The following is a 27,336-nucleotide window of genomic DNA, read 5'->3' as shown; positions in this document are numbered from 1 at the left end:
TCGTAAGTGCATAAGGAGTCCTCTGCGAGCCTGCCATTCCCTAAGTAGTGTTCTTTTGCACAAAATTACCACCTGAAACTTCCCTTTTAATCCTCCCTCTGCTGCACCTCACAAGTGCGTCTGGATCCTGCTGACATGGCAGGGATAATTCTGTCAGTAAAAATGCTTCCAAACAACTACACTTCCTCATTGACCTTGAGCCCCCCTTCTCTGGAGGGAAGCATCTGGCAGCTTTGTATTACAATATGGGCAAAGCATTGTGCACAGCCCTAGGACTTCTCTCCTTCACGTCTAAATCCCCCTTAGCAAAAATTAATGAAGGAGGAAATGGGGCATGAGGTCCAACTACACTGTTCTCTCTCTGAATTGAGAATTTAAGGCTTTGACTTATATTAATCATCCAACATCTTAAAGGGACCCTTCCTAATATCTGACATTTTAGCATATCGTATCTTTTCATTGGATATATTCTGATGAGCCTGCTAGAACAGTTTCTACATGCATGCGCAATGATAGTCACTGTCTTGTATTATCAAAAGAAAAATATTATTTTTAATACCATTGGCATATAAGTCAGATGTTCTCTTCAGTTTTGAGTTGTTATTAATGGTCATGTTATTGCATACTTATGCCTTGTGGATTTCTAAATTTGACATTTTGCTAAATTCAGGAATCAAAATCCCAGGCGTCCAAAAGCCCTTATGCTAGAACCAAGATCCATAAATGCTGTGCTGATTCCTTTCACTCTACTGGAAGCATCACTAAATCTTGACAAACCCATCGAAACTGGTTTAAATTTAATTATCCCATTTTGAAAGGCCATCATCCTCCAGGGGTTTCTAGAGAATTGATGCAGCTTTTACAAATGCTCTTCATTATAAAATATCCTTTCCATGTTGTTTGGGAAAAAAAAGGCTTTGGGATATAGAAAGTGTGTATTTCTTTGTAGAAAAAGGTAGGTAGTAATGTCTCTATCTAGAACTAAGAGCCATCACACCTGCTAACTAAACACAAGATTTGACACTCCTAACTCAGCACCTTCTGCTGTGATGCAATTAAATGTAGGAATCCTGGGATTGTTGTTTTATAATTTTGTATCACCTGAGGCTGACGAACTGGCTAATATTCTCTCTAGTGGTATGGCTGCAAGGAAATGGTAGCCCTCCTTCTCTTAACCCGCCCTAATAATGGCTTGTATTAACACCCATGACAATAGAATACACTGACAACATGCTTGAAAGTTGATTTAAATAGCAGATTCTTCAGTGCCCTTGGTAAGTGTGGTGATGAGTTTTTATTGTGGCAGAAATGATTTCTGCAAAAGGAAGTGATCACCAGCAGATGCCATTTGAATAAAGTCTTTGCCACTCTGTAGTTAAAAAAAACTTGGAATAAAAGTGAAATCCAATATATAAACCCCCTCCACATTTATTTACAATTAATTGCAGATGAATGAGGAAATGCTTCCAGGCAGAGCATCAGATATGCTCTTGGCCTGAATTGTTCCTTGAATTGTACTACCTTTAATCTGGGGATGGGGTCGGTTGAGGCTTCCTAACCAACCTTTTGGGAGCTGTTAGTCAACCTGAACTTCCTGTGATTTTGTTCAATGATGCCAATAAGTCATCTTCTTCTGGTTGAGTGGAAGCTGCTGTGTCCTTCGCAGCTGTTCATCAATGCGATGAGTCCTTCATGGCATCAGGGTCTTTGCCATTCCAGAGAATACTCCTAAGAATGGGGAAAATTGGTACAACCAAGTGCAGAAACTGAGCAAATCAGCAGAATCGTGTTGGTTCACATAACACTCAGGCATGTAATGTGTGGATTGTCTCACAGCTCATGAATCTGTCACTGTAGCAGTAGATCCCTTCAGCGAGCTGAAGAAGCCTTCCTAGAGCTTTGCAGTGAGTCTTCATTTACAGAGTTCTGTCTCCTGTAAGATTTCCGGAGATAGACAAAATCCTCCAAGAACCCTCTCCTGAGTCCTTGAGTGCTATTCAGAGGCCCTCACTGCTTCAGAATGAACATCCGATAGTGGTGCATGCAATCCATTGCATGAGAAATGGGCTGAAAATCCTAGACAAATTCTTCCATTCAGGCCAAAGAACTTGAAAAGTTTCACTGACTTAAAGAGATGGTTTAAGTAACATCAGGTGTGTCTTCAAAGTCAATTTTTGTAACCCCAGATTCAACAGCCACAAAAATACAAACCCCAGGACCCCATCCTAAATGCGATGCAGCTTAAGCTGCTGTTAAGGTCTTCCAGTGTTTTAGAAGATGCTATCATGAGTTTTCTACATCTATCACAGACCTTCAACAGACTCAAATCCCGAACGTTCATCAGCTGCCATCATGCTCTTCAAAATAAAAAGCAAATATGAAGTCGAGTCATGATGGAACTTCTACCTGTTGTCATCGCATTGTAAGTTCTCTAGCAGAAATTCAGCTGTCTCAAAAGATTAGGACACCAGCATGTTCATTATCCTAAAAAGTGATAGAAGACAATGTGTTTTTTGTTTTGTTTTTTGGAAGGGAGAGGTTGCAAAAGGGAGAAAATCAAAACTTTCTGTTTTTATGAAACTTGTAATCCTTTTCTGAAGCCAAGGCTATTGCCTAGAGCAATGCCTAGCATGCTGTTTGAAAAACCAGACTAGAAGATTAATACTCCTCTCTATGAGGCCAGGAACTGCAGAAGCTAATCAAACCATCTGGATTCATCATGCAAGCCCATGCTAAGTGCCCAATACCTGATGAAGCCAAGTGAAGTCAAGCTGCTTTTGAGCCCAAATCATCCAAAACACAATCATCTTTGCCTTTACATAGCAATGCATCTTCTATCACAAATCTTGTTTCTGAGGCAGTTATCACCACTTCATGTCGGACCTAGGCCTTCTAGCTGGAGCTGACGTTTTTCACATAGGAAAGGAAACTGCATTGTATCTGACACTGTGATGGCCAGGTCCTGACTGCTGTATTCCGCCGCGTCTTAGAAAGGCGCACGGTTACCATCAGCGTTGGTCCACAGCTAACATTTCTGCGAGCGATGGGATGCTAGTGTGAGCCGCTGAGTCTAATGTCATCATTTACAGTATCAGGACCGACAAAGAGAATTGGTATCATATAATTGCTGGAACAAATTCAATAAAATGGTGTTGAGAGTTTCTTGTAAATCTACTTCATAGTGAACCTACATTATTCCCATCAATTCACATGTAACTCTACATGGAATGTTGCTTTGCACTTTAATTTTGAGCCATTGTGACATATGTTTTAGGATATCTAATTGTGGCCTTACTTTGCAAAATGATTAGTGAGGTTGAGAATCTTTAATTATGTTTAATTACCATTATACATGCATGGAAATATACACATTTTAAAGCACAAATTTATGATTTTGGCCCATTGTCAAATACATTTTTCCTTGTGAGATTTTAGGACTTTCATGCATGCAAGACATAAATATTTGTTCAATATGTGATTTATGTTATTATGGAATAAAATATATTATCATCTTCATAGGGCCTTTTTAAGAGCAAAATGTTTACATCCATTGAGGCTTAATTTAGCTTCTTTTATTTTTCCTCTCCTTTTTTCAACTTTCTCTGTGTCAGTTCTAACACTCTTTGCTCAGCTTTGTGTCTTGAAAGTTTTCTCCAATTTTTCACCTAAACTTCAAAGCTGTCTCTTAAGAGATAAGTGCACATCCACTTTCCTTTACAATTTAGACAGAACATCATTGTTTGCTTGTGGATGTCCAGTTACTTACACATTACTCTTTGACAAGCTAGTATTCCTGCATGGAATACTATTGTTTCCATTAAAATATCAACCCCATGGGCCCAGCGCAATGGCCTAGCAGTGAAAGTCCTTGCTTTGAACCTACTAGGATCCCATATGGGTGCCAGTTCTAATCCCGGATGCCCCACTTCCCATCCAGTTCCCTGCTTGTGGCCTAGGAAAGCAGTCAAGGACAGGCCAAAGTCTTGGGACCCTGCACCCATGTGGGAGACCCGGAGGAAGCTCCTGGTTCCTGGCTTCAGATTGGCTCAGCTCCAGCTTGTTGCAGCCGCTTGGGGAGTGAATCATTGGATGAAAGATCTTCGTCTCTGTATATCCACCTTTCCTATAAAAATAAATAAATCTTAAAAAGATCAGATATTCATATATATATACGTATGTATGTATATCAGATATTTTGTGTAGGTCTATTTCTAGTTTCTCTTCATATATTTTGAGACTGTGATATTGGAGTATAAATATTTAGGTTCATGATACATTCCTGATAGATCAATCACTTTCATTTTTTAAAAAAATCTTTCTTTTATTTTAGCAATGGTCTCCCATTCTATCTCAATTTGTCATTTTTCTTAAAAAAAAAAAAACAACATTTATTTATTTTCATCAGAAAGGCAGATTTACAGATAGAAGGAGATAGAGATCCTATATTCATTGGTTCAATCCCAAGTGACCTCAATTGCTAGTGCTAAGCCAATCCAAAGCGAGAAGTAAGGAGACTCTTCTAGGTTTCCTACATGGGTGCAAGATCCCAAACCATTTGGATCATCCTCTACTGCTTTCCCAGGCCACAAGCCGGAAAGTGGATGGGAAGTGGGACAGCCGGGACATGATATGGTGCCCACATGGGATCTGCAGGCATTTGCAAGGTGAAGATTTGGCCACTGAGCCATTATGCTGGGCCCAATTTTCATTCTTTTCTAAACTGCGCCAGTGATTCTTACTCTTAGATGCCCTCCTAACTCATTCGTATTTTATGCAAAGTAAAGCTGAATCCTGATCAATGTTAATGCATTGATTAATAATTTCTTATACAATGTTTTTACATGAATGGCTTGCCAAGATATCAAAAGGTTAAGCTATTAAACAGCCATAGTGTGAACTCAGGGGATTATGGGAACCTCACTACATTATGGATACATTTTCTGACATACGATTTAGTTAATTTACTGTATTCCCTCCCACAGATCTTGTTGTAGGCAGGTCCATGCAGAGAAAGGCTGGCCATCACATTTGGATAATAGGTATCTTACAATAACACACACAGAAACACTCAAAAACTTCCATAGAAACCCCAGGGCTATCGATGGGAAAGTAAAAACCAGGGGATTATATTTCACAATATTAATTAGTAAAAATACCTGCAGGTAATTAATAATTAGAGATATTGATACAATATTTAAGGATTAGAAATCATCTTCATATGTTGACTTCTCAAATTTTTCTCAAGTTTACATCAGTTAAATTGAAAGATGTACTGTAACACATCAGGTCAGAACCTGGACTACAGTCTACAATACAGATCTACTGAATGCCAAAATTCTCCAGATAGATGAAAGAGAAAAGGGATGTTCCAGAGAGAAACTCATGTCTCTGCTGGGTTTCTGCCTCCCTTGATTGTCAAAGGTGGTTAAATTTTGCCAGTAGATTTGTGGGTACTTGACTTGAAACAGAATGAGCAAATACATGGAGCTCATCATTATTTTATTAAATATGTGTATGAGCAAAATTTCTAAATTACAAGTGATTTAATATTGTTGGTGGCTACAGCATGGTTTTTTATAGTAGCAGTGCAGCCTCTTATCACCAGGCTTACACTCTTACCTGGACAAGACACAGCTTCAAACCTTGGAACTACAAACTTCTAGAAAATGAATATGTACAATTGTTGCATTTTACATGGTGAGGTTAATTACTAAAAGGTTTCTAAATGAAAAGGAATTATTATAGTTAAGACATAAACCATAAATAGAAGTTATATTTTTAGCTTTAAAAATCTCAGTGTATTTTAATATGCAAATTAATTTCTTCGGTGGGACTATTATAATAAATGAAATTCATATATAATAACCTAAAGAAAAGTCTTCATCAGCTGAAGAAATTTCAGATTGACCAAAGTTCTTATTTATTTGATAAAGACATAATCCTGTCCTGCCAAAAGTATTTCAATATTTTTTAACCATCCTTACAGAATCTTTTTCCCAGCAGTAACTCCAGCTTCCTCCCTAACAGGTGTGAAATGAACTCTGGGTTCTTGGGTGAAGGGCAGGCCATGGCTGACGGAGAAGCTGAGCGGGAGCACAGCCCTGCCTTGGGGTGGCTCAGGAGGCACACTCTCCTCACATCCAGCTAGGTTACAATAGAGCAGCTCCATCTGTGGTCCACTATGGCTCGTCTGGACACTAAAGGAAAGAATCCTGTCTCTTCGACTAGAAAAATAGGCTGAGAGAGCACTTTGCACACCCACAAGGGCAACATAAAGTCGCTGAGGGATACACTATGCGTGACACAAGACCTTCTGTGTTTGAGGTGAACCTCCTTCAGGCTTAATTGTCCAAATAGGAAAAGAAATTGATTAAATTTATCAATGATGCCATTTTGAATTGTCTCAAATGACTTAGCTCTTCACCTTAATAATCTACTATGTAGTGGCTTCAAAAGATAATAGCCACTAAAATATCATTTAAATATTGCTACGAGAACTACTTGCCAGCACAGTGGAAACCAGGCCTTTCTCCTCAAGCTCATGAAAGACAGAAAAAGGAACTAGATTTTCAGCATAGCTGTACCGAATTGCTGAAAGCTTCTGGCCATTGTGTTACAGATGGAAGCTGGCAGCTTAAAATCCTCTGACCTCTTCGTGACTTTCCCGAAGTGAGCTCCGTCAATGAGACCAATGACAAGAGAAATGGTCCATGCTGGATTGATACCGAAGCTCACCTCTTTTCAATTCTTTTTTCAGTAGTCTCAGAGGAGGGAAAGGAGCAGACATGCTCCCTTAATTTTGTTTCCTGGCAATTAACTCCCAGAATAACACCAAATAATTACAACCATAACATTGCAGAGAAAGTTAGAGTAGCAGTGAATGTAGCTAAGCTGTGAACTTTGACAAAGAAGCCCTTCTAAACGGTGCAAGGCTGATGGGCAGGCACCTGGAGACACGCTCTGCATTGATACGGCGCGGATTTGGAGAAGACAGCTCCCTGTACTGAAGGAGAAGCTGAAATGCTTCAAGTATGACATTGTGCTTTGGGAGCAGGGGACAGGAGACACAAGACCGAGAAAGGATTCATTAAGACGGAAACCAGCACAAGCTCAACTTAAATTGCTGCGTATTTATCCGAGTGTCTGCTGCTCTGTTCATATTATTTTTTTTTTCTTTTAAGGAAAGAGAAAGAAAATAACAAGACTAGTTTTGCTGTGTTTTCCCCCCAAGGGTGCACAGCAGAAGGGCTCCGGTTCTGGCATGTGTGAGCTGGTATAAGGGAAACAAGCTGTTTGGCCAGACTTGTGGCTGAGTACCTCTAGGTCCCCAGTGACCTTCAGACTCATTCCCACCCTGCCAGCGCGAGGAGCCAGCCCACTTCGCCTAGTGTGAGTCATCTGTCTCCTTTAATTGTGATGGTCTCAAGGTGTCAACTGCTTTGCCCTGATGTAGTCTGTTTTTTAACTATTCCTATTCCGTTCATCAACATATATTTCTCTTTTTACTGATCCTTTCCTCACCTTAGCAAAACTGATGCTCCTTAAATTAATTCGAATTGTGAACGCTACAAATGACAGGTACTATATTATTGAACCATTCTAAGTACTACAAACTCATTGCATTTTATTTTATAAAGCCAGGAGTAACGTAATTAATTTTAAAAAAAAATGAGCTAAGATCTTACACATCAATGAAACCCTTCCCCTAGTGAGAATGGAGATTTAAAGAGAGTATTCTTTCTGTTAGGGATGTGTGTGCCTTTGAGGAAATAGTAAATGATAATATTTCAACAACTTTAGAATCAAATGTCTCTTGGTTGATTGATCTTCTAGTACAGGTGCTGCTTTTCTAAATATTAAATCTTTAACATATTTGGACTTCTTTGTCTCTCGGGCAGTTTAGGGACTATCTCTCAAGATTTGCAGGCCTGTCATGAAAAATGGGGAGAGCACTGGATCCATGCATGTCAAAATCTAACACTAGATATAGATATCCCTTCCCCCTAATTATTGAAGAAAAATGGTGGTAAAAACGTGTTTGTTCATGCTTGCCACCTGTCAAAAAAGTTTACGTTAAGGCATACTGGATATACCAATGAAAGTACCCATCACAAATGAAATCAATTGAATATTTCACTAATCAATAACCATGGAGAAGAAAAATAAAATTTGGGTTTAACCTGGCAGAAGCAAAAAAAAAATAATAATAATAATCCTCAATAATACCGTGTGAGTTTAAATAATGTTTCACAGGAAATGTATCTGCAAGTACAAGGAAAGGGTGTCAATCTCAGTGTCTTTTAAGCAAAAGGCATGGAAGACAACGCAAGGTCTCTGCTGTGCAGGTGTAAGATACATGACAGCTTGGAGGGAATGTCTGTGTCCTCCACAGTCCATGCTGCTGTTCCATGTGTGAGAGACTGTGCCACATTTTGTCAGCTTCTGCATTTTGACACAATGTTGTTTTTGGTAGTGAAGACATTATTACAGCTGATAAACACCATATCATTTAACAATGCTGACATTTCCAGACGATGAGGCTAAAATCCTGATGTGCACCAATGTTATAGCTGCAGTGCAAAACAGGTTTAAGAAGAAAATCTTGAAATTGTCAGGTTGTGCAGTGTAAGGAAGCATCAGAGTCCTTTGAACTCAACCCGGACTGAACTAAATCCTACACATGCTTTTTAATCAAATGCCCCCAACAATACCTTAAGAAGAGCCTGCTAGTGGCACAAAACTTGCCTATGAAAAACGTGTATTGGATGTGATGTGACATAAGCTAGGTTTGACTCCTTGGATTCATTCTAGGTTCAAGAAGAAATAAAACCAAGCTCACACGTAAAGCTTTAAGCCACAGTAGGACAGTCACATTTGCTGCAGTTCTTCTGTTTCTCAGAGTAGTTCTTACAAATTCTTAATCGTGTCAGCAAATTTAATGTCATGAAATCACAGGCCAAGAAATCTTAGAAATGCCAACACAATCCTGAGAATTATTAAAAATCAACGGTAAAAAAATCCACTAAACAATTCAGATTTTAGTAAGATTTACACAAAAAATTTGCAGCATTAACCAAAGAACCTAAATGCTTTCTGATATTGGTATTTTCCAACTATATGCAATAGATGTGCATATTCTCTGGACATATTCAGTTATGTAGGAAAATGTATCTATACTATTCCTATATATATGCATAGGAATGTACATGCATGCACACACACACACACACACACAGACACACACACACACTCACACACACACCTGTCCAAGATGCCAGTGATCACTAAGTGCTGGGGTTGTTAATCCTGCACTTGAAGTATATCTGGCATTGTGTAAAAACCCTCTTTAATATTAGTTTCAGAGTCTCCAGACTCTGATCTTTTCCTGCTCATTTTTCGGATTGTTTCCTTAATTTCCTGAACTCGCATACTTCATCAGCTCCCCCTGCCCTAGAAGGAACATAGCCAGTTAGCCTCAAGTCTGCGTCTTCAGCAGCTGATGTCTGCACTTCCCCTCATACAGAAGAAACGCCAGGTATAAATATTAAATTCAGCCTCTTGCATGCAACCTTATCCCCTTTGCTAGCTTTTCTAAACCACTTCAAAAGTGTTTTATGACACATCTCTAACAATAGACCTGTTTGCCTGTGCTGCTATGCAGCAGCACCTGTAGAGCTCAGCTTGGGTGCAGGACACTTGGCCAAGTTGAATCTTATTGATGAACAGGAATTATACCATAAACCTCATTTATTCTCTGATTTCTCTAGATAAACATGACAGTTTATACAACATCTAAATGTACACTCTCCCCCAGAGTGTAATGTTTATGCAATAGAGAGCTTTATGAAAAGTAAAATAAAACAAGCTGACAGCACCTTTGGTCGGCGTTCTTTGCACGGCCCACTAGCACTGCAGACAAATACTGGCACTCACTGACGTGACTGCTCAGCACATCCATCTTCCCCTCTAAGGTCACAGTCCTAACTGTGAACCAAGCGATTCTCTCGTGTCAACTTAATAACCCTTCATTTACCGCACTCTCCCCTCTATCCTGAGAATTATGTTCTCTACCATGTCACCCAGAGAAGCATGTACAAAATCTGTCATCTCTACAACAAAGATTCTTTCTCTTTAAAGTTGTTTTCCCTTTTGTGCCACTCTGTTTTTGTTCTCCCCTGCCTAGGAAGCACTGACTGTCCAGAGGTTCTCTGCCCTTTCAATCATATTTATTTTTCTTTAATATTTCCCAACTTCATTATTATTACTGACACATCACCAGTGAGGGCTCTGTTGGCTAACTCAATGATAAAAGTTCAATGTTTTACCCTTTTTTGGACATGCATGCATTTCACCCAGCTGGTCATCTCTTGCAGGCAATCTTTGCTTCATTTCATGAACACTGAGCTCCTGGGACCCCCCACGCTCCTGTTTCACTGGGAAGCAATCTCACATGTCCTTTAGATTCTTCTGTAATAAACTTCAAGACAAAAAAGCTTAGCCATGGTCTCCTCTGCTTTCCTGTGTTAACCTCTGCTTTCCCTCCCCACTTCCTTCACCTAGGTGTATTTTCCACTCTAACAGACTTATACCATTAATTTTAATCAATTTTACAAAAGGAGTTTGATGAGTTTGGGTCATATATGCAAGTTATGCACCCACCACAAAAGATTTATTTGCACATTTTTTACTTGTGTATTTATGACGCAAAGCAATAGATGAAGAAAGAGAGATAAAACAAGAGAAAGATCCCTTCCATCACTGTTTTAGCCAAATGACTTCAGCAGCCAGCGTGAAGTCAGACCAAAGCTTGGAACTCATTCCAGATCTCCCATATGGCTGTCAAGGATCCATCCTCTACTGTTGTTAAGATGTGCATAAGCGGGACGATGGATTGGAAGTTGAAACAGGACTCAAACCCAGAATGCCAACACGTGATAATGGTGCCCCAAAGGATGATTTCATCACCATGATTCAGCACTCATCTTGAGAATTAAGCTCGAAATGCTGTCATCCTAATTATCTTTGCCCATATCCAGAATAAGTACTGGGAAATTCATCCGGCTTCAATGAGCCTTCAGAATTCGTGTTGAAAATCTAACTAATGTGATGGTATTTGTAGATGAGTTCTTTGACAGTAAAAGTCACTCATGGTCCTACATTGTACTTTTTTATGATTTATTTATTTTTATTGCAAAGTCAGATATACAGAGAGGAAGAGAGACAAAGAGGAAGATCTTCCATCTGATGATTCACTTCCCAAGTTACCTGAATGGCCAATGGTGTGTCCATCCAAAGCCAGGAACTAGGAACTTTCTCCAGGTCTCCATATAGGTGCAGGGTCCCAAGGCTTTGGGCCGTCCTCGACTGCCTTCCCAGGCCACAAGCCGGGAGCTGGATGGGAAGTGGGGCATCTGGGATTAGAACCGGAGCCCAAATGGGATCCTGGAACATTCAAGGCGAGCAATTTAGCTGCTAGGCCACCGCACCAAGCCCCCTACAAGGTACTTATAAGAATGGAACCAATCATGTCTCTCTCTCTCTCTCTCTCTTTCTTGCTCTCCCTCCATTTCCCCTCACTCTGTTGGTCATGTGAGGACTCAGCAAGTAGTAGCTGTATGCAGTATAGGATTACAACCCTCACGGGCTTGTAGGTGAATCCACGGGCACTTTAATCTTGGGCTTCCTAAAATCCAGACTGTGTGAAATGAAAATCAATTATTTAAGACACACTGCCAATGTTATTTTGTTGTTACAGCCTGAAATGAGTAAGGAAAGAGCAGCTGAAATCATTCTGTTTCAATAGCACTGGGGCGGCTGACATCCCATGTCAAGTCAGATGTGCTACAGGGAAGATGAAGACTTAGTTTAGTCTCTGCCATAAGCATTAGTGCCTTTCCTTTCTATATCATAGCTGCAGGGAAGGACAAAGGGGTCTTCACATACTCACTAAAGACTTCAACACAGACTCTGCATTTTATCATGGTATCAATTCTTTGGTAATAACATAATTGGAACTGCATATTTGCACACTGATGCTGGTTTCTACAACTTGACAGAGGGTCACTGCCTCATTTAAAACACTAAGCAAAAATGTGGGTCAAATCTCTTCTACGCATATGTCAGTAGCTTATAGCACTCCCACCCTTTGAAGAATTACTTTGATTCTGTTATTGTGGGCCTTTATCTTTCATATTAACGTGTCCTAAGCATTTTAATAAGAAAATAAAAGTACACCAAATTCGTTCATTTTGCCTTTATTATTAAATAGAAATGATTAAATTAGCATGAACTATCTATTGTTGCTGATTTGTTTAAATTCACGGATATTAACGTTCATTTTTGAGTACATTTGTCTCATTTATTCAGAAGAAAATAGACACAATTCAATCTCTGAGATAAGAAGCATGGGTTTCAGTGTCATTCTCTTGATTAATTCAAAGCTATTAAATATGGCTATTAGCTATGTACAAAGTATATTATTATGTTGCTATGTTTTCAGTTATACATACTCTTTTCTATGTTTGAATGGAATCATTTGTCACTTCAATGAAAATAAGGAATCTGAAAATATAATGTCTTCCATTATAACAAATCCTTCCTATTTGTTTTTTAAGATTTATTGATTTTTATTGGAAAGGGCAATTTTACAGAGTGAAGGGAAAAAACAGAAGGCTCTTTCATCTGCTGGTTCACTTTCCAAGTGACTGCAATGGCTATAGCGCAAGCAATCCAAAGCCAGGGGCCAGGAACTTCTTCCAAGTCTTCCGTGTGGGCACAGGGTCCGAAGGCTCCGTATCATCATCTGCTGCTTTCCCACGCCACAAGCAGGGAGCAGATGGGAAGTGAGCAGCCGAGGTATGAACTAGTGCCCATATGAGATGCCAACTACTTCAGGATGAAGATTAGCCAATGGAGTTATCACACCAGGTCCAATATGATAAATTCTATTCATGACTGCCAACATGACTGTATAACAAATAATGTTAAATGTGACAAATGTCATGATTAATGATTAAAGGATCAATTCAAGCATTATTAAAATAAATTTATAAACAACCAATGTTAGGCACCTAATTTTTTAACAGAAAGTTTAACGGATCCAAACTGTAACATAAACTGCAATGCAATAATACTGAAGACATCAATACCTCACTTTTACCAATAGGCGAACCAAGCTAACATTAACAAACACACTGTAGGCCGAATGGATCTAATAGGCAGCTATAGAAAACTCCTTTTCCCAGCTGAAGACTATGCATTCTCTTTATCAGGGCAGGAAAATTTCTCAGTATAGATTGTCTCAAGAAATTTAAAAACTTGAAATCGTATCATGTGTCTTTACTGATCACAATGCTTTTAAAACAGTGATTTAACACTAAAAACCTCTAGAAAATATGCAGACACAAGGAAATTAGACAGTGTGCTCTTGAATGAACAATGTGTTATTGAAAAAATTAAAATAGAAACAGAAAAGTTCATTAAATGAATGAAAGCAAAGACGTAATATATCAAGATATATAGGATGTATAGAAAAATGTATAGCAATCAGTAGCTACATTATAAAAATGAGAAAAGCAGCAAGTAAACGAGCTAATAATGCATGTCAGCAATCTAGAAAATCTAAAAAATGGGTTTCCACATGGGAACGTAGAGGGAAAACAGATAATCTATACCAAGGGGGACAGTCCATAATGGTCACTCATCTTACACGTTATGAATATATTTACAAAGCAACTCTTTTATTTAAAATGGAAATGTTCTCGTAATGCAGGTCAGATTGTTTGTATCCAACAACTTCTTTGCATTTGATACATGCTTTCACATGGAAATAATCAGATACTTACGTAGGAAAATAGATAAAACAGTCAAACTTGACCTATCTTTCTGTGACATGCGGAAAGACAATGTTCCTCGTAGATTCACAGGCCAACTGATCTGCAATCACGGTGGGCTTCCTGACAGGGTCTCTGGTGACATTAGAGCAGTGCTTCAGTTTGTCTCCCATGAGAGAATCACGGAGCACAGGGGTGAGCGTATCTTCTTATCCTTCTGCATTTCTGACTATTTAGTTACAGAAAAGTATCTATTGATCATAAAATTCTATTGCAAAATATTACTATTTCAGGATGATGAATAATGCTTCTAAATCTTACTATGAAAATACCGATTTCTATCAGCTGTCTCTAATAGAGGTGGACATGAAATAGACTTATATGCAGCAGGCTGAAGATAATAATATTAATTTGTGTTAAATTCATAGAATTTTCAGGAACAAAGTTTTGGATGCAGTGTTATTTATTTTGTGTCATTACTGTACCATGTAAGGATTTCTGGTTTATCTCAGTTGCATTAAGTCATTTTGCTTTTGTGCTATTTCTTATAGATTTTTATATTTAATACTTTATACTTGAAAGGACAAATAATGAATTCTCCAGGTGAAAACAAAGCTGAAGCAGGTTAGAATGGTACAAATCACCAGGATGCAGCCTCCTTACATCTCCAAAATCAGTAAAATTAGAATATAATTTGAAAGGTATTGATTTCTATAAAGTATTACTTTGCTAAAAAGGGATGTCTTTTCAATTGTTAATTTAAAAAAACACAGGTTAATATCACAGAACAATAATAATATGGGGATAGAGTATATTTATTTATAACTACTGAGCTATAGGAAAGCCATATAGTTAATTCTTATTGGCTAATACTCCATGTTATTTTCCACATATTGGAGAACTGTTCTATTTTAAAGATATTTGGACTTAGAACGATAGGGAAGTCAGGAGGGCAGAATCGTCGGACGTGGGATTAGAGTCACCAAGAGCCGGGAACTGAGCCCTCAGGAAAAACAAAGCAAACAAACAAACAAACAAACAAACAAAATGCATCTGTTGCTGCCGTGGGAGGGAGACATCTGTAATCGCAGCCATGAGACGGGACTCCTGGTTTGTTATGGCTGGGCACACCGACTAAGACGTATATATTTCAGATATGGAGATACAACCTAATTCATTATCTAAAATTACATTATTTGATTAAAAGATGGACATTCAAGCTCTGTTCGCTCTTACAAACTATGTCAAGGATCAGATTATATAAATGTGTTTAAATTCTGTGCAAATATTAATGATAATGAATATGATGAGATCACACTTAAAGTAATTGGCAAATGGTTCCCAAATCCTGGGAACTGCCGGGGAACTAGCTGTGCAGTCAAGCCTGAATATCTCATTAAGTCACAGGAAGACAGCCCTGCATGTCAAGGAACGGAAATGATGCTCAAACTTACTTTGTGTCACCGGTTAATATTATCTCACTATTATATGTGATCTCTCTCTCAGATAGGAAGGAATTTTGTTTTTCCTGATTCTATCATATCCCTTTTTACTGAACAGTGTATAGCCTTCTAATGGCATAAAATTCTCTTCATGAAAGATAACATAATGTAGAAGAAATACACAATATGGTAGATACTACATTCATTTTTTTTTTTTTTAAGTTTTCAGCTATATAAAGAAAACAGACTTCAGGCCTTCCATAGCTACAGCTACGAGGAGACAGCCACACTTCCTCTGTTCGCCTGTCACTTCTCAATTCCTCCCTAATCCCCCCCATTCAACAGTATGCACACAGTTATAACTTTAATCCACTCTATATTCACATGCTTAATTTGCCATTAATAATAATATTCAACAAGTAAAGAGTTCACTAGATCACATTTCCGCTGAAGTATAAAGATGCAATAATTCAAGTTGTAGTTTCTGAATTCTGTGAGGTCTGATGCTCACATATGTAAAATACAAATAACAAATCTGCCCAAATTTGCTGGATTCTTGCACACAAGGACATCAAAGAGCATGCAAATATGTGGTGTAAGGTCTTACTTGAGCAGTGAAAATTTCCTAGCAAAACAGTCACTGAATGAAAATTTGGAGGGCCTGGTGTGGTAAACTAGCGGCTAAAGTCCCTGCCTTGCATGTGCTGGGAGCCCATAGGATTGCCGGTTCATGCCCCAGCAGCCTTGCTTCCCATCCAGCTCCCTGCTTGTGGTCTGGCAAAGTAGTGCAAGACAGTCCAAAGTCTTGGGACCCTGCATTTGTGTGGGAGACCCAGAAAAGGCTTCAGGCTCCTGGTTTCAGATGTGAATCAGCGGATGAAAGATCTTTCTGTCTCTCTTCTCTGTAGAAATAAAATAAACCTTTAAACAAATTTGAAGCATCTGCTTGAATTCAAAATGAATACGGCATCTATCTGCATATGTACAAAATCTGCCTTCCATGACTGGAGGTTCAGGTCAAGGGCATTCAGCCTGACATTTAAGAAATATGTAGGAGGGGTCTGACGAGGTAGCGTAGCAGATAAAGTCCTTGTCTCACATGAGCCACAATCTCATATGGGTGCCAGTGCTAATCCCAGTAGCCCTGCTTCCCATCCAGCTCCCTACTTGTGGCCTGGGAAAGCAATCGAGAATGACCCAAAGTCTTGGGACCTTGTGCCCGTATGGGAGACCCAGAAGAAGCTCCTGGCTCCTGACTTCAGATTGGCTCAGTTCCAGCCTTGGTGGTAGTTTGGGGAGTAAATCAATGGATGGAAGATCTTTGTCTCTCCTCCTCTTTGTATATCTGACTTTGCAATAACAATAAATTAAATGTTTTTTAACAAATCTTGAAAGAAAGAAAACGAACAGCTTATCTTTGAAGTGACTGCATGAAATACATGCTCCTATTACACGAATTAGCTCTTACGTGATTGCGCAAGGGATCCTGTCAGTTTGAGTGTTGCTCGAGCCCCATGCTATCTGAAGTTGGACAGTAAGTACATAACTATAACTTGTACAAAGGAAAGACACCTTCTCTGTGTTTACAGTAATATATCAAGACGACAGGTGTATTCCCTGCGCCCGGAAGCCACCACTTTGATAATAACTTCTGGTCCTGAAGAAGCATTCCACCACATCACAGCACCTGGCTGCATTCTTTACAAGATGTTCACATGAACCTAGATTTACTTTTTGATATTATTCTTGATAAAATCTTCCACAAGTTTTCGGATTCGAAACCAGTGTGGGCATGCACCTGCATGTGCCTTGTATGCATGTCCACTAGTCTCCTGCATTGCATTTGAAAGCTGCCTTTTTCACTCAGACCCTTTCCAAGACATTCCCGCTTGAATCTAAGGCAGACAGATACAATGGAGTCAGAATTGGCAAGAAACTCATTCCCATCTATAATTAGACATAGGTGTTTTCTTGTAAGGAAAACTCTAATTGCTAGGTTAATCTTGTCCATCTGTCTCCTTCTTCATACGAGTTATGTTCCAGGAGGATTTCCTAAAAGCCAAACTTGCTAACAAACTCCTACGTCAATGCCTTCACTGAGGATGGGGTGCAGTTGGAAGAGCACCAATGACATGCTTAAGAGATCAGGATTTTCACAGACCAGATGCTTACACACAAGTTGTTTATGTTATTAAGGTGGCCATGTCAGCTCAAGAAAATGTAGCTTTTCAGATGTTGAGGGTATCTCCAGGGTGCCATGTGGAACAGCTGCATCTTAGGACATGTAATGAAATTTTCTCTTTTGACCTTTACCTTCATTTAACCCAAATTTGTCCCTCAAAGAGAACCTCTACCCTTCCAGATGTATTTTTCAGAGGTTTAGGATCTAGCATCTAGAAATATGAAGCACTGTGGCTCCCATAGAACAAGCCTTACTAGCACAAAGGCTTATCCCAAGGATCTCTTTGGTCAATAAGATCGTAGGGATTGAGTGGCACTTCTTAGCAGAAGACTATCCTGGGCCTTTCCGAAACTGTCAAACTGCCAAGCATAAAATGGCTGTTTGGGGAAATTACAAGGGAAAAACAATTGAGGGTAGGACAAGTTCACTGGGTGTGCATTCACAGACACAGCTTCTCAGAAACCTCAGTGACACTTCTCTTGATTGTTCATGGGTGTGTACTCCAGGAAACAGACACATCTGCACAGCCGTGCTGATGCCATGCTCTCGGATACATCCCTCCTGTGAGGAAGGAATCATATTGTTTCCTGGAGTCTTACACACATGGTCTTCTGCTCCATTTTTTCCCATAGTTCAGCAGAGCCTTGAGAAATCAACATTCAGGAATTCCGTGCCAGGCCTTGCTCTACAGCACCTGTCCCTGCTGCATTTGACATTGGTCATGGAGCCCAACAGACTTTGTAGCCCAAGCTAAACCTGTGTGAACTTACAAGTAAGTATATTGTGAGACGTGGCAGTACAAACCTTCAAAACCCCAGGTGAAATATGAGTGATGCTGCACCTTGTTTTATAATTGCAAAGATTATTGCGTCCTCTATGTTTTTTTTTCAGTGTCATCCTCTACAGAGATGATGTTATCACATTTCCTGGAGTAGACTTGAGAATTGTAAACCAAATTAATGGAGCTCTAAGGAGTGCCTTTGCTTTCTATCCTTGCTCCGCAGAAATGCCTCAGAACTCTCATTGAAGAGTGATTGTCACCTCTCTTGCTTGGAGTTGTTGACAAGTGTCTGCCGTGTCCCAGCAACTTGAGGGCACTGTTCATCTTGTTCTCAACACTGCTGTAGCTGCAGAGGAGGCTCTCGGCGGTCCAGAAGGCAGGGGCAGGCACAAGCATGCTCCACGCTGTTATTAACATTGCAATTGTTCCTCAGCTGGAACAATGGAGTAACACTCTCTAAAGCCAAGGAATGTTCTGAATAAGAGATCTCCTTAAGTTAAATGTCTGTAAGTATTATGTCATCTAATTGGAACACTCAAACTTTCCTGTAGGGTTTTAGAAAACCGTTTATCCTCTTCTTCGTTCTGCCCGGATGTGAGAATCTCTCTCTCTCTCTCTCTCTCTCTCTCTCTCTCTCTTTTTAATCAGGTGATTTTAAATTTACTTTAAGGATTAGAAATGATAGAGTAAGGATAAACTTTTGTGTTCATTTTCTCAATTCTCCATCTTTGTGGAACTTTCTTATGAGTATTTGAATGAGTCATTTTATCTGGCTAGCACCTGTAGAGTGGAAGACTAATTCTCATTGACTTCATGAGAAGTCATTATAGTAAGTTTAATTTCACATCCGTTTTAAAAGCAGAGTACACAGCTGGGAACTCTCTTAAGGGCGTCTGTAACGCAAACTGCATCCTCTCCCGGTAGACTCATCATGTTGGGTTTAAGCCTCATGGCCTCCGGCTGCCACAGAAAGCTATGAATATATAATATCAACTGAAATTCAAGTGCCCCCAATGAATTGTTCTGTGAAATAATTTATAGTGCTTATCTGAATATTCATTATATAAAAAAGAATGAGATATTATGTTTTTCTTTCTTCCTTTGGTAGCAACTCAATATTTCAAGTAGGGGGACAGGGGACATATACAACGGTGGTTTTATCCTTGATGAGTGATTTTAAACAGATTGAAGCACTGCCCTTCGCCAAGCCAATTCTTGAGTCTTGGAGTCTTTTTAAACGAACAGAGCCCTCTTCTCCTTAGAAGGAACTATCGCAAACCTCCAAATCTCAAAGAACAACTTCAATTATTGTGTTCCATTTTCAGGTTTCTGACACAAAATCAGGCTGTAAGAGAAAAACTTTGTGTCTTCTTATTTTCTTTATTTGCATCATTCTGATGTTTTGCCAGACCGTTAAGTGTGTGTCTCGACAAGATATCTGTAATTACTAGAAATGAAGGTAATAGACCCAAACATTTCTGACTAATATCACCGTGTCTACACCCCTGGGCAGTATCTTACTTCATTATTGACACTCTGGGAATACATACACAAGCAATGAAACGGCAACCTGATGAAAAGCATTAATGCAATTCCATTCAGAGTACCTTAATTAATTCTTTAAGCAGCACACCTAGGCTTGTAAGTAGTTTTAATGTATCTATTGTTAACTTAAATTGATGCAAGGTAACAAAAGGAAGAAGCAAGCACAGAGCCATAATTCAATTAACAGCTAATTCAATAGCATTGTTCAGAAGAACTGCTTATCAGAAACTGTTCATTATCCACAATACCAAATCAGGAAGCACTTTCTAATTAACTATTAAGCACCATTTTTTTAGTTAGTTCTGCCTCACTTTGTATTTATAAATAACTCAATCATATGTATATAATTTTTATTCTCCCCATGAAGTTAAATCAGTGTGCATTACCATCTTCATTTTAAAGAGCAATCAGTGTAAGAACAGGCAGGAAAAAACTGTGCAAAAACCCTTAACTACTTGAACCTTCTTACCTATTTTACTTGATGACTACTTGCAACACACATGTGTAATGGGAAAAATTGATCTAGAAAACGATTTGAGCCACTCATGCAGTGTAGTATATTAAGCTACCATGGTTCACAGCATTTTCATGCCAACGAGCCTGGGAAGCACAGGATGGTGGCTCATGGGCTTCAGCCCACACACCAATGTAGAGAACCGGATGGGGTTGCAGGCTCCTGGTTTGACTTGACCCAACACTGACAGTTAGAGCCTGCTAGGTGCAGGGTTAGGACTTGAATAAGTGCAAAGCTCTGCCTCCACCTCACCTTGCATCTGCTTCCTTTTCACCTTCTACCTTTAAAGTAAGTAAATTTTAAAATAAAAAAAAATAGATGCTCATGGGTGAGAATGGGATGTGTTTTTGCTAGTGCTGTTTTATGACAACATTCCATGAGGTTGTGAATGTTGGAGTCTGAGACGGGTATAGTTCCACATCCTACCTCTTGCCTGGCCCACGTCCAGGGGCTAATCCTGGTAATCCGTATGAGCTTCCTTGTGATTCCTCCTTCAATTTCTTTCTTTTGACCTTAAAATCCTTTCGATTTGATCTCATTCATATACCAAGTGCAAACTCTTATTACAAATAACACACATGGTTTTTATCATTTTGAGTAAGCTTATTAGTTATACTTAACTCTTTATTGAAATCATTACACTTAAAAACACGTGCACTTCTGTCTAAGACGATAGAGCAGCTGGGTCCACACAGGAAAAATAGATTGTAACAGGTGAAAAGCCAGGCTTCCTATGTCAGAAAGTAAAAGGATAGATAACATTTTAAAAAGCCTAGAGCTTGAAATGATGTAGAAACAAAGAAAGCACTAAACTAGAACTCTGTTCATCCAAGTGTTACCCGAGGACATTTCCCTGTATTGCGGAAGTACAGGGAGAGTCATGTGTTTCCTTAGTGAGTCCCACCATCCTACAATGAAAGGTGATAGACAGTTGATAGTCAACAGAGTAATTCAGAAAATCTCATTCCTGTGTTCCATTCATTTTCTTTCTTCACCACAATGCCCATAGATTTAAGGAACACGCCGCTTCAAATCCCATGTACAGTGAAAGTAGAAATTCATGCTTAATATTTTACTGTAACTTGCAATAGCACATATGTTAGCCACTTGTGGAATTGGAATTTTCTTGGACGATGCGGCATGCTCGTGCTAGAGCCCAGTTCCTCAAGCTTTTACATCTGGGGATGACTAGCTTCATTTTCTTACCCCCCACACCCACAGCCTACGTGGCTGGACTTTGTTATAATTACACGGTTGGAATAAAGTTGTTTGTTTAACAGTAAAACATTTGAGTTTTCCAAATGAAATATTAGGTACGTTTAATAATAGAGTTTGTCAGAAAATTGAACATAATCTGACAGTTATTTGGGGAGTTAACTTCCTGCAAATGTACCCAGGATAATAAGACATTCATTTATAATCAATCCTCTTCAAACCACTGCACACTGCTTAGTATTAAAAACCAAGATTACATAATGAACACCTTTTTATGGTTTATACATTTTGCATTCAATTTTAGTAATGCAGCAAGAAGCCTTGACAAAAACGAACAAGTTATACTGAAATAAAACATGTGTAACATTTGCAAATGAACTTTGATAAAGGAAAAATAAAGTACAAGTGCCATCATGTTCATCGAAGTCAAGAACTGGATTTAAGAAATACCAAGCAGAACAGAACAACAAAATGCTAATCCCATGCAGGTGGAGCATGTGGCAGTGCTGTGATGGTGTCCTTTCCTTCAGCTGTTCGTCTTTCATTTAGCAAAGTGGAGGACTTCAAATGTCCGACCTGATTTACATCTCTTAGGAAAAACCTTGGGTATATGCACCACATACACAAATATCAATTTAGCTTAATGAAAATTAAATTAGTGGAAGATCGTGAGGGTTTCACTGACAAGGGCCTTCTAATAAGGCTTCTTCCACATATGAGTTCATTAGCAAGTTTGAAGGATAAATGTCAGTTGAAACAAATTAAATGGCAAAAGAATAGCTTGAAAAGAAAACTCAGAAAATTTCAGAAAAAAAGTTCATAAAATTATGCCAGTAGTTACATGTTTTTAGAGATTTTCAGATGTTATTTCACGCTAACATGGAATAACACAAGATAACACTGGGCTAAGAGATAAGAATGTATTTCCTTTAAATAGTAGTCTCTTCAGGAGGCACTTTATCCTGTTTATGTATCTTTTTTCTACCTCTGCAATGTCCCACTCTTTCTTATTTTCTCAAAATGCTGATGTCATTATTAGGTGAGAAAATACTTACCCATGCTTAAAAACGACTTGAATTTAATGAGTTGTCCCCACGCTGATAGCTTCGCCAATAGTCCACCTTCACGTAGTTCAAAGACCCAACCAGACCTTGACACAGGAAGTCACATTCTCAATCTTTCCTCCTGTGGGGAATGGGAGGTAGGCTACCTTATCTTAAGAAAGATATTTATGTCTGTAATCTTCTCCACTCAAATGCTCAAATATAATGGCTGTTTGTTCACCATACCACAGAGGTAATCAGTATTGAACTCTTTCAAAACGGAGATTTGAACTTTCAGAAAAATAGTTGACCAAGTAGACCTCCAGGTTAAGTCATGAATAGCCAGCTGCTCACCAGAATTTGACATTAAATTGTGTCAGGTATGGACTCAGTTGGCATAAAAAAACACCAAGTGGCTTTTTCCACTTTTACCCCTTATAGTCGTCTGGCTTGCAGATTTCGTCAGAAGATCGGGGGCTTGTAGGCTGGACTTCAGAACCTGTCCCTCTTTCATTGAAAACCAAAGAAACATCCCATGATAGGTGAAAGCAGTTCTAATAATATTGCTCCTTAATACATAATGAAATCAGTTTTACAAAGAGTTATCTACACTCCTATTTTTATTGCAATAAATAATTGATTTTTATTGTTGATAAGAGGCAAGATATGGAATTAATCTAAATGACGATCAAAACATGGATGGATAAAAAGGGTGATATGTGGTGAAATAAAGTCATACAAAAGAAATTCTGTTATGGATGACAACATGCATGAGTTTGGAGTGATGCTAAGTGAAGCAAGTTCAGTGCTAAAAGACACATGGGATGTGAGCTCACTCAGGTAGGATCTCAGCTTCACTCTCATGGAAGAAGAGACGACAGTGGTGATCCCTGAAGAAGTGAGGGGTTGGACAAAGACACAGAACTGCAGAGACTGGAGGAATAAGGTCAAGAGATGCATTCTGCTTCACATTTAGTGCAAAATGTTGTTGGAATTTTCACGGGGATGACTTTGATTCTGTTACTTGCTTTGGGCAGCACAGACATTTTGGTACTATTGTTTCCTTTAATCATCATGGGAAGTCTTTCCATTTGTGTATGCCGGTCTGTTTTTTATGCCTGTTTTTAAACTTTTTCCACTATGATTTTATAATTTTCTTTGTAGCAGTCTTTTGTAACCTTGGGTGAATTTATTCTGAAGTATTTCATTTTTAAAACTATTACGGATGGAATTTTACAGTTACTTTCTCAGTGAGTTTGTGTATAAAATACTATTGATTTTGTGTACCGATTTTGCACACTGCAGTTTCACAGAATTTATTCACTCCTCACTACTCAACACTGTTTAGATATAAAATCAAGCTAAGTGTGCATTGATAGGTGGCTAGATGTTCTTTTAACATGGGTAGTTATGAAAATCTTCTATTGATGTACAGTGGAATGCAATTCAACTACAGAAAGACAACCCTAGCATGAAATAGAACAAAATCCACAAATTTACCCTAAAGTAGATTGCAATGAAGCTCCTTATACTAAGTAAAGGAATCCGGATGCAGAAAGAAAAGTACTCCACGTTAAAGAAAAAAAAAAATAGTACATCTGAACTTAGAATGGTGAGTGTTGAGGCTGGGTGGACCTAGAGGGAAGAAGGGTATCGGGATGTCAGTTACTAGGCAGTAAAACAGTGTCAAATGAGCTGTAATTGACCATTTTATAAACTGTGAATAGGAAGTTGGGAGACTCCAAGCACAGAGACAAGAAAATGAAATGTCTAATGCTTCTTTTGGACAGTGTATGCTGTGTTTGTGTGTTGACACATGGCACACTGTCACATAAAAATGCATAAGCATCAGATGTTAATTAAAAATAATAAAACGTATTTTAAAGTACTAGTGATACACTGTACAGCGTTTTATTGTACTTAGTATGATATAGTAAAATTTGAAAAATCAAAGGTGTTTACATCATGTATTCTCACCATAAAATGAAGACAGCATGAGCCAATACACTTGTTAATCATGCATACCTATTTTAACTGGAAATGCAGAAAAAAAGATAAGGATAAGTAGATGGAATAGTTAGTAGTAGAATAGATAGTAGTTAAAAAATAATCCGTAAGATACTCAACTTTCAACTTTGTTTTGGTAGCCGTGACGCATACTGATGCACTTGGGTGTTGAATAAACACCCACGACCGTGCCGGTTACAGTATTAGAGTTTGGATGATTTAGACTACCCAATAATGAGAAAAGAGACATTTTTGCATCTGTCAGTATCATTCATAGAAATAATGCAATTTCATTCATTTCTGCTTTAAGAGTTATGAAAGGAACCTAAATCTGAAAAGATAAAAAATGTCCTTTAAATGATTTTTTTCAGTCCTTTATTCAGATTGTCTAAACATCTCATGAAAAGGAGCACTGCAAGATCTTGTTGCTTTTTTTGTTTTTGCTCTTTAACAATAGCACCTATTAATATTCAAGCTTCAAGGAAAAAACCTTATATTTGTTACAGATGCATTATCATTTTTTTAAAAAAAGATTTAGTGTGTTTTTATTAGACAGTCAGATAAACAGACAGGAGAGATAAAGGGGAAGATTTTGGATTCCATGATTCACTCCCCAAGCAGCCGCAATGGCCTGAGCTGCTCTGATCCAAAAGCAGCAACCAGGAACCTGGAGCTTCCTTTGGGTCTCCCATGCCAGTGCAGGGTCTCAAGGCTTTGGGCTGTCCTTCACTGCTTTCCCAGATCACAATCAAGGAGCTAGATGTGCAGCTGGGCTGCCAGGATTAGAACCGGTGCCCATATTGGATTCCTATGCATGCAAGGTGAGGACTTTACCTGCCAGGCCACTGTGCCTGGTCCAGGGATGTATTATCTTTAATGTATAATACCAATAGTTATGAGAGTGGTACTGTGACCAAGAACTAACTAGCTTATGCCATATTGAGGTTTTTGGAAACTCACAGCTTGGACTTTAAAACAGGTGCTGTTGGTGTATACTTCCAGTGGGAAATAAAATGAATTGTGTCTAGCTTTCCCACAATGACAGGAAATAATGATGTCTTACATTCCAGCTTCAACTTGACAACAGAGAGCATTAAAATAAGTGCTTACATATTCTAAAAGAAAATGAGTTTTGCTGTTCTTACCTAGGTTTAAAATCTGAAACAGAGACTTATTCAGGAGAAAAATAAATGACTCCATGAAATCAGTGTTTCCTCTGAAAACTTAGATACCTGTGATCTGGCTGGACCTTGAGCTGCAGGTGAAGCGAAAGGACCAAGCCGAGATGCAGAGCCAAGCGTTCCTGCAAGCAGCTGCTGCAGCACAGCCCAGTGTGCAAAGAACACAGAACTAGAGAAGCCCAAGTTCACCCTTGGCAAGACAGCGTTCTGTTAAATGTCAGTGATTCGGTGAATGGGGTACACAGGACAGGCATGACCTCCAGCCCACCCCTCTGCAGAAAAACAAACAAATCTGAAATCACACGAGAAACCCACTGAGATTTTCTACCATGGATTTTGTGGTGCTCTGCAACAATGTGTTTGTGAACAGTATTATTTAGTATCTAACTAAGTCTGTCACATCATGTGATATACAGATGACAAAGAAGGGTTATTGGTATATTTTAGAGCACATAACTACACAAATACATACTGCTGTGAAGAGAGATATTCTGTTCAAACCTAAGATTTCCCATTGAAAGAACAGCAGTTAGTTCTTTATACGGGCTAACATCACAAATGGAAGCTATGTAAATGGAGAAATAAAGCGAAGAGTCCACTGTGCCCATGTCTTCAGGGATGCACTTCTGCCACAAACTCATGCTGAGTGGAAAATAAATGGTGTAAGCAAGTTTTGCCAAAACTGAGACCAATTTGAAAGACGCTGTTTACCTTCTGCTGTGCACTACAACGCCTTAGTTGATTCTCCACCTACATTCTTACATGATGACACACACAATTATCTTATTGAGATGCTGTGGATTTCTCAACATCCTACAGTATTGGAAAGTGTAGGACATCACACGAAGTGGAGTCCATACCACCTGGTGCTCAGCATCTCCAGCGGGTGGTTAGGCCATTTGTGTCTATTCTATTACCTGTAAAGGACATGGCTGACAGTCATGAATATTAGAAGTGTGAGTCTGGGGCCTGTTGCGATAGCCTAGTGGTTAAAATCCTCACCTTGAACGCACCAGGATCCCATATGGGCACTGGTTCTTATCCCGGCAGCCCCATTTCCCATCCAGCTCCCTACTTGTGGCCTGGGAAAGCAGTTGAGGATGGCCTAATGCCTTGGGACCCTGCACCCACGTGGGAGACCTGGAAGAGCTCCTGATTCCTGGCTTCAGATTGGCTCAGCTCCAGCCGTTGCGGCTGCTTGGGGAGTGAACCATTGGATGGAAGATCTTCCTCTCTGTCTCTCCTCCTCTGTATATCTACCTTTCCAATAAAAATAAATAAATAATGAAAAAAAATAAGTGTGTGTCTGTGACTTACTAGCTCCAAACTAAAACAAACAAACAGACAAAACTTTGGACTTTTTAGAAGCTGGTAGAATACTCTCTGAGAAAAAAGAAAAAGATTTATTCAAACTCTTCTTCCCAGAAGATAGCCTCCAAAATAATTTCCTACTCATGGAATTTCCACCTCCCAGTGGACCCCTTTTGGAATAGAGTAACTGCGTCCTTCGCAGGTCAGCAAGGAACCAGGAAAACCAGCTGTGTCCTTGCATGCTCAAGGTAATTGCTTCTAAATCATTTTGAGATAAGAAGAA

This window comes from Ochotona curzoniae, unplaced genomic scaffold (genome assembly GCF_017591425.1).
Source record: "Ochotona curzoniae isolate NIBS_2020 unplaced genomic scaffold, NIBS_Ocur_1.0 contig_43, whole genome shotgun sequence".
Taxonomy (NCBI): Eukaryota; Metazoa; Chordata; class Mammalia; order Lagomorpha; family Ochotonidae; genus Ochotona; species Ochotona curzoniae.
Note: the sequence above shows the minus strand (reverse complement) of the source record.